Source organism: Serinus canaria, chromosome 3 (genome assembly GCF_022539315.1).
Source record: "Serinus canaria isolate serCan28SL12 chromosome 3, serCan2020, whole genome shotgun sequence".
In the NCBI taxonomy this organism is placed as follows: Eukaryota; Metazoa; Chordata; class Aves; order Passeriformes; family Fringillidae; genus Serinus; species Serinus canaria.
Genome location: NC_066316.1, coordinates 3,360,266 through 3,368,337, shown reverse-complemented (window position 1 = coordinate 3,368,337; position 8,072 = coordinate 3,360,266).

Below are 8,072 nucleotides of genomic sequence, written 5' to 3'. Positions count from 1 at the left end.
CAGCAGAGCAGAGGAGAGGAGCGCGCCTGAGAGGACAAGCGTGTCACTGAGGGGAGGAGCGTACCTGAGAGGAGAGCACCCGAGGAGAGGAGAACACCTGAGGGGGAGTACACCTGAGAGGAGGGTTGTGTAGCTGAAGGGAGTACAGCAGAGGAGGGGGGAGCGTACCTGAGGGGTGAAGTGCGTGTCACTGAGGGGAGCGTACCTGAGGTGAGGGTTGTGTCGCTGAGGGGAGTACACCTGAGGAGCGAGAAGCTCACCTGAGGGGGAGCACACCTGAGGTGAGGGTTGTGTCGCTGAGGGGAGTACACCTGAGGAGGGGGAAGCTCACCTGAGGGGGGAGCACACCTGAGGTGAGGGTTGTGTCGCTGAGGGGAGTACACCTGAGGGGACAAGCGTGTCACTGAGGGGAGGAGCGCACCTGAGGAGGGGGAAGCGCACCTGAGGGGAGGAACGCACTCGAGTGTTGAGGTTCGTGCCACTGAGGGGAGCGCACCTGTGGAGAGGTGAGCACCTGAGGGGAGAAGCGCACCGCGCTGAGGGATGGCGCCCTCAGGGGAGGCGCGCGCGTCCCGAAGGCGGGAAACCCTGAGGGGGAGCCCCTGCGGCTTCCAGAGCTCCTGAGGGGCAGCTTCCAGAATCCCGAGTGGCAGCCCTGTTTTCTCCCACAGCAAGGAGGGGCTCCTGCTACTCTGAGGAGCGTCTTTCCAAGAGTGCTGAAGAAGCACTGCTTCCCTAGAGCAGAGCCGGGGTTTCCTTGCTACTTAGCACATCCTGAGAGGACTGGATTAAGTAAGGACTAGCTGTTAAGTAAGGATTAATATTAAGTATGGGTCATAGTCAGGTGACTGTGTCATGGAGATTTTCATGCCACCCAGGGCAAGGGCTTACTCAATTTATGCATTCTTTTCTAGTGGTCAACATTTCCTACCATAACACTTTTAGGGTCATAATAGCTCTTCTGCCCTCTCACAGGTGCTGGGATAAAAACCTTCCTCACTTTTCTGGGTGGGTTGCTGCCAGGAGCTGGCAGCCACAGAATGTGGGAAAGCCTGATGAGAGAAACATAAAACTTTGGGGTTTTTTGCATGTGTTTTGGAAGGCATTGAAACTTTGCACATCACTGAGGCTGAGCGTCATGCAAGAGTCAATTTCCACCCAAATAGGCATGTTTAAGAAAGAAATCACTGCTTTTGGCCTAATTAGATATATTTGAGGAAGAAAATTTAGTGTTATGAAGAGTTAGGGGACTTACCACAGTCACCCAAGAGATGTGTGGCACAAGCAACGGTACCTGTGTGGGACAGGAGGTGGATTGAAAGAGAAATTAAGAAAACCACACAAATGTTTACACCTGCAGCTAAAGCCTGTTCCCTTAGCTTGGGAGACAGGAATTCACAGGGATTGCATGGAAATAGAAGAGTCAAAAGCAGTGAAAGCCTTTGTGGCTTTATGTTGTTCTAGAGGCTATTTGAAATATAATATGGAATGCACTGGGAGGCAACAGATAGGTGAAAGAGTCCAAAGATTTGACATGTAAACTCATCACAGTAAGATTTTCAGGAATATGTGCTACTAAATATATATTCTCACCACTGTTTAACTTTTTTTATACCTTGGAAATGTCACTGGTGATTTCCAGACTTCCAGCAAACTCTCAGTGTATCTGAGAAAGAAAGATTCAGTTCTGTTAAACAATGTTGCTTTACTCACCCTTTTCTCCTCCAGAAAATCTTGGATAATGCAAGACTGTTACTAAGGCAAGAAACATTTTCTAAACATATGCAGGATCAGGTTTAAAATACCATGGTGTTCAGCCCTTGTGTAGTTTGCTCCCCTGAAGCTGTTCCTGTGCATTTCACTACCCAGCATGGCTCACCACGAGCAGTTAATCCAGTGTTTCATAGCAATTTTTTTCCCTCGTGTTATCTATTAATTTAATTTTGACCAAAACATTTCTCCTCTTGAACTGTTTTCTCTCAGTATGCATTGCACTAGAAATTACCTTATTTAATTGTGAAGTAGCTCTGTACTTTACCAGGTCCACTGATCATTTCTTAATTGCATCAAGTGCAAAATTGAAGGCAGGGGTTTTTTTCTTCTCTTTTTGGCCATGCTTATCTGAGTCTCTGGCATTAAAAAAAATGTCAAGTCCCTTTAGCCAAGTGCATTTATGGAGTAATGCATCTAAATAAAAATACCATAAGATCAGAAACATAAAATATTCTACTACTGGGGTCCAGAAAACATTAATCATTATTTTACACTGTATATACTGCACACTTTGAAACTTGGTAAAAAAAAATGCAATTACTTGAAGCATCATGTTACTTTGAGCTGGCATGCAGACCAGCATTTTTAAAGCAGAAAAATTGAAAAACAAGATCAGTGAGAAGTTGGACAGCTCTGCTCCTCAAGGGAAAGGAGCACTGATCTGATCTTTCAGCCACAGGCCACATAAACCAATTTAATTACAATTATTGTTTGCCTGAAGAATCATAATGGAGTATGTTATTAATTACTTGTCCATTCAAATATCATATTCAGCCAGTTAAGCCATCAATAAAATCATGGCTCCAGTGGCAAAGCAAGCAGTGTACAGAGCAAACACTTGAAAGCACCAATTTCTGGGCTACATTTTGTTAGTTAAGTCATCCCACAAACAGTCAGAAAGAAAGTGCATTCATCAGTCAGAATGCACATGGAACCACATTGAAATAATGTGGATTTTTAAGAGCTGGGTTTTTTTATTTATTTAAGGATGTTATGAAAGGCAAGAAAATAACAGTGCATTGTTCTCCAGCATTAGTGTCTCCAACAAAAAACAATCCATTTAAACCCATGCAAAATGGCTAATACTGTTATTGCTGTCCTTTTTCATAACTCAGTGTCATTTTATTCATCTCACCCCTAAGAAATGACCTTTTCTGTGCACATCCCCACCTTTTCCCACAAATCCCCTGAGTGACAGAATCTCATCCTAATCCCATTTCCATTTAGATGTTACACGAAAGCATTGCAGACCTTGGAGGCAATAAGTAATCATAATGGAAAGATAATAATATGTTTATGAAATCTGGATTTTAGAATAGTAAATTGAAAAATTACAATAGAATTTCAAGCGACTGAAGGTCAATGTTACTAAGAGCAAAAAACCATTGATCAAGTGTTCTCAAACTTTTCTAGTTTAGATTATTTTTTGATACAAAGCATCTCTATTTCAGAGAGCAACACCTCTCTCCTGAGGTGATTCCTCATCTACCTAGCAGTCACACAATTGGGTGTTATAAACAGGATTTAATATATTTTCCTAACAACAACTCTTTTTCTAGCATGGCTTTATCTTTTAAGCAGACCTAAAAAACAGAGAACAACTTCCCAGGCCTCTCCAAAAATGCACTACAGACCCCAATTTAAAAATTCCAGCCCTTATTAATTCTTAAAGGTAAAACAATACGTTAGAACTCATAACTAAATGTACCAAAATAGTACTTTGAGTACTGTGTAGTTGTAGGTTTTTTAAATAAAGGTAAAGTTGCTTCCTTGTGTCTAAAAGCTATACATTGTACATAGAGAAAACCCCTGAAACTTAACTGAAGTACTAGACAAAAAAACCCAAAAAACAAACAAACAAACCCACCACAACAACAAAAAAAAAAAGAACCAACACTCCAGCCTTGTCCTCAGCTAGTGAAGGAATTTTCCTCTCTTCAGTTTTCCATGGTTTTAAAGCACACCTCAGACTCACCAACAGCCATTTTTGTGATTCCCTGAAGTTTTCTGTGAATGAAGCAGCAAACTATGGTTGTTACCTGGAAAGGGTTTTATTGGACTGCTGCTCCCCCTGAAAGGCTTCCTCCTGCTGTCAGGGTCTGTTGTGCTCTCCTGTTCCTGGCATTCCTGGCCCTGCAGCCTCTTCTCCCTTATGCCAGCTCTGGTTCCCAATTAATGCCCTTGTACAATTGGCCAGTTTGGTCACTGACCAAGAGCTAATGTTGTTTTTTTTTAATTCTTTATAAACTGGCCTGGTTGCTGAAGCTGTGACAGAGGTGCTAGAGTTGACATGAAGAAAGCATCAGGAGGGCACATTCACCAGCCAAACCACCCTTTTTGGAAGCAAGATGTTAGATCAGACAGTGGAAGAGCACACAGGTGAGAACCATCAGGCTTCCCCTCCTACCACCATCCTCCCAGGCCACAGCTCTTACTGGCACAGTTTCCACAGACATATCTGCCTTTGCTTATCTCTGGAGTGACAGGACAAGGGAAAATGTCTTCAATGTGAGACAGAGGAGGTTTAGATTAGGTGTTAGGAAGAAATAATTCCCTGTGAGGGTTATGAGGCCCATGCATAGGTTGCCCAGTAAACTGTGGCTGCCCCACCCCTGGAATTGTCCAAGACCAGGTTGGACAAGGCTTGAAACCACCTGAGATGTAGTGGAAAGTGTGCCTGCTCATGACAGGTTTTGGAACTAGATGGTATTTAAGGTCCCTTCCAACCCAAACCATTCTGTGATCCTATTTGCATAGAGTTGTCTTACACTCTACTTTTATTTCTGGCTATTTAAAAATATTTTTCATCGTTAACAGCTCAAAAACTCAGGGACTCTGGACACCTCCCTCATAACACCTCAGCACAAAGCAGTGCAGCTGTTCACAGAAGTGTCTAAGCAGCAAACACCTCTGTTCTGATGAGTTTGAATGCAATTATTTTTCTGCAATTATTTCTTTTACTATCATATCCAAACCAAGAGCAGTGATTGATCTATTAACAGTATAAAATGATTAAGTTAAGCATGGGCTATTTTAAAAATGTCTTGGGACTAGAGGGCTCTCAAAGCTCATGTTCATCTTTGTATATATAGGCAAAGTCTTGGCACTCTTTTTGGCAGATGACCCAGCAAAATGACTGATGTATGAACATTAATGCATTCACATAAATTAACTCTGCACATAAAAAACACAGAGCCTTTAAGCCCAATTACATCTTCCCCAATTGTACAAATACTCCCTTTGCAGTCAGTGGCAGCTCAGGAAGATGAGGCCAATCCATATGTTATATTGATTCTAAAGACACAAGAGTATGCCGTTAATCCCTTTCAAACCTTGCAGAGCACAAGCTCTTGGAGATCTTCCAGGCAGCCAGATGAAAGTTGCCTTTCGGAAGCAGGGGCTGTGTGCTGTTAGAGATTCCAAAACATGCTGGGCCAAAATCTGGCCTTGCTTTACCAGCATAAAATGGGACTATTTCAGGAGAGTTCTGTATATGTGCACTGATATAAAACTGATCATTATCTTGCAAAAAAGTGTATAATACTAACATGCTTTCCTCTTAATGGCCTAGAAAAGCAAAGCAAAGATCAACAAATGAAAATGTTTCCTTCCTGCTAGAAGTGTTATAACACCTAAAATATGTCAGACAATTTATGATAGTTTTTTAGGGTCTGTTGTGGTCCTAATAGGTTTTATGTGAAGATAATTCAGATACCAGAGTGATGACTGATGTATAAATCTTCCCAGGTAAGTCAAAAAAGGTAAGTTAAAAATTGCAAACCCACTCATGAATCTGCTGTAGAGGTATGGCTTGAAGCATCCAGAAGAGTCATTACAGATGAGAAACACCTTCCTGTAAAGCTAAAGGTCAAGCACCTTTAGATGCATTCACACTGCATTTCTCTCCATCAGCAGCTACCAAATCTGAGTATTTTGAACTTGTGGTGTTTCACCTGGGTGTTGGCACTGCTTTTTTGTGGGATTTTCTAACTACAATACTCAAAATACAAACCCATCTCTCCAGCATAGCTCAGAATCCAGGCTGACACCCAAAATCCAATGCAGAATCCTCAGATTTTACAGCATAGCTGGGTCATGGAAGGTTGCATGCAGTTGAAATGAGGCAGTTTGCAAAATAAATGTATCTCTATGGTGTTGAAGTACATTGTTATGGCTAAGTTACAACCCTAGTGCCCATTTTAAGTCAATGTTTTCTAGCAAAATAAAACAAAATTCCTATTATCCAAAATGAAGGAAGTCATTAAGACAGAACTGTATCATCAAGCAGCAGTTTCAAGGTTTCTTCGGCACACTTTAGAAAACTTCCATAATAAAAACAAATTCTGAAGCAAAACTAAATATGTTCTTTAAAAATATCACAGTGAAATAAGCATGAAAACCAAAAAGGACCCAACAAGTCACAGAAAAAACCCAGCCATTATCCACAAATAGCAGTTGATGAACTGGGGCAAATCCATTATTTGTCTTAGAAACAAAGGAAATAAAATTTTAAATTGAGACAAAACAATATGTACTATGTGATCAGTGGCTTAAAAAATCATTGTAGATGCACCTTATGAAGAAAGTTGCTATTTGTCTAGATCAGTTTGTGAGCCACAAGATGCAACTCCAGGGATTTTGCACTAAGCAAGAAGTTTACATTTTAGCACTTTATTCCATTTAACTTTATAACAGTTTAAAGTTAATGCCTAAGAGGAGCACAGACCATAAGAGTAGAGAATACTGTGCAGAAATTAGAAAGAAAAGAGGAAAATACATAATGTATGATGTAAAAAGAAACAGATAACGAAAATTAAAAGGATTTTACTAGAGGAAAACAATTTCATTTTATTGTAAAGCTCTAAATGAATAAAATAAAGTCTTTGAATGTGAAGATGATTAAAAAGACAAAATCATTAGCTAAAGATATTTACAAGTTTAGACTTTCATTTTGATTGTAATTTTAATTAGCTGGACACTAGGGGGGATGAAAATGAAAGCCTACATCATCTACTTACTCTTTAAATTGCATTCCACCTTAATTTTCTGCTCTTCAGTTCTTAATTTTCTCTATTTTTGTTCTAACTAATCCGGTTATCAGAATAAAGTGATTTTCTCTCAGCCAGGTTTAACATTCAGTATTTGAGTCTGTGAACCAAAAGTTCATCCCACTGCTTCAATTTTTATTCTTTCAATAGCAGTAACTCTCCAGGAAACTTTTCTAGTCTTTTGTCTGTACAGCAGGGTGCTTTATGTACCCACGACAGTTATGCAGCTAATAACAAAGGATTCTATTTTAAAAATAATTATGTTCCATTTACACAGTTTCCCATGAAATTTGCTCATAAAATGCAGGATGCACCAAAAGATTAAATGCCATTTTCCTGTTCATTAAAATATTTTTTCTAAATGTAACCCAGTTACTTGCCTTTTTGTCCTGAAGGAACCACATGTCCAAGCAGCAGTCAGTTTATTCTTAAACAAAAGAACTAATTCCCTTTGGGCTGCCTCTGCAGCACACAGTTAACTCCCAGATTTGTGCCCTTGTCTCCTGAGAGACAGACAGACAGACAGAGAGACACCCCTTTCATGAAAAGCTGCACTGAAGCAGATCACATTGCCTTTTCCAGAAAAGCTCTGGAAGCACAAATCCAGAGCTGAGGTGGCTGCTGCAGGTGCATAAGCAAGGCAGTCTATCACTGCGTGAGCATCCTCACTATCAAGCCTTATCGATTTGAAGGATTCCTCTGCTCCTGCTTTGCCCTGAAGATGCTCTGCTCTCAAGTCACATGGAATTCTTCTGCAAGTTGACTTGTAAGACACCTACCTAGTTGTGAAAAGGGTGTAATGGGGCCATCAACACACTGGGGATTTCACCTGCTCTAACCATGGAAGGTGTTCTGTAAAAGAGATCAAAAGCTGTATTTCAACCCTTAACCTTGCCAGGTTACTTGGTTTGGGCTAAAAGTAGCTGCCCTGCAATTTATGTGTTTTCTTAAAGGTCAGCAGCAGAATTAATATTATCTCAGTACATCCTTGTTACTTTCTGAATAATTCCTTTTGGGAGAAATTCAGTCCTAAAAGATGTTTTATATACCATTCTTATATTAACTGGGTGAAACCCAGAAAGGATAGTTTGATCTTGACAAGATAATTCTATATTTTGTTTCAAGCAATTGATTCACAGGCCTTCTTGCCATGTTTTCTTCTAAAGAACAGTGAGGATTCACTCACAGGGACTTTTTGTAAGAGACTTTCCACTGAGAGTATAAACAATCTTCAGCAAAGCCTACAAATCA